A 1,409-nucleotide genomic window follows, 5' to 3' on the forward strand; every position below is an offset into this window, starting at 1 on the left:
TAATTTTCCAGCTCATCTGGGTAATTACCAAGAAGCATGATTGTTGGATGGTATAGTAAGGGTATGTTTAGAAACTGCCAAACTATTTTCTAAAGTGGCTGTACCATTTTGTACTCCCACCAGCAATGACTAAGAGTTCTTGTTGTTCCACATTCTTATCAGCATTTGCTGTTGTCAGTACTTTGGATTTTGGCCATTCTAATACGTATATAATGGTATCTCATTGTTTTAATTTGCAGTTCCTTAATTGCATATTTTTAAATGCTTATTTGTCATCTGTATATCTTCTTTGGTGGGGTGTCTTTTTAGGTTTTTTGCCCATTTTTAAGTCAGGTTGTTCATTTTCTTAATGTTATAGACTGAACGTTTGTCTTCCTAAAATTCATATGTTGAAACCTAATCTCCAGTGTGGTGGTATTAGGAGGTGTGGTCTTTGAGAGGCTATTGTGTCATAAGGTTAGAGCCCTCATGAATGGTAGGAGTGCCCTTATAAAAGAGACCCCAGAGAGCTCCCTCATCCCTTTCACCATGTGATGACACAGGGGAAAAGAAGGCCATCTCTAAGCCAGAAAGTAGGCCCTCATCGGACACCAAATATGCCAGCACCTTGACTTGGACTTCCTACTTCCAGAATTGTGAGAAATAAATGTTTGTGACTCATGAGACACCCAGTGAATGGTATTCTGTTATAGCAGCCTGAACAGACTGAGACACCACTGAGCTGTAAGAGTTCTTTGTAAATTTTGGATAACAGTCCTTTATCAGATGTCTTTTGCGAATGTTCTCTCCCACTCTGTAGATGGGAGACAGTAGTCTGGTACAGGAGAAGATTTTAATTTTAATGAAGTCCAGCTCATCAATTATTTCTTTCATGGACCATGTCTTCGTGTTATATCTAAAAAGCCATCTCCATACCCAAGGTCATCTAGGTTTTTTCCTATAATATCTTCTAGGACTTTTAAAGTATTGTGTTTTACATTTTGGTCCACAATCTATTTTAAGTTAATTTTTGTGTAGGATGTAAGGTCTGCATGTAGATTTATATATTTATTTTTTTGCATGTGGACATCTAGTTGTTCCAGCACCACTGGTTGACTGGTTGAAAAGACTATCTTTTCTCCAGGGTAATATATTTTGAAAAGATACTAGAGCACAGTAGATACAAAGAAGTCTACAGGAAGTAAATTCCAGAGAGGGACAAGCCCTTCCTAGATGGGAAGAGATTTCAGTTACCTTTCACGACAACTCTGTACAGTAGGGAATACAGTGATATTAAATTACTTACTCAAGGCCACATAGCCCAATTCCCAGTAGTGCAAAATATATGACAAAAAAATTACCAGTGACCTCCTGTGTGCCAAAATCAATGGAAACACTTTAGCCCTTATTTCACTGGCAACATTTTGGCA

The sequence above is a fragment of the Galeopterus variegatus genome, unplaced genomic scaffold (genome assembly GCF_000696425.1).
Source record: "Galeopterus variegatus unplaced genomic scaffold, G_variegatus-3.0.2 Scaffold2863, whole genome shotgun sequence".
Classification (NCBI taxonomy): Eukaryota; Metazoa; Chordata; class Mammalia; order Dermoptera; family Cynocephalidae; genus Galeopterus; species Galeopterus variegatus.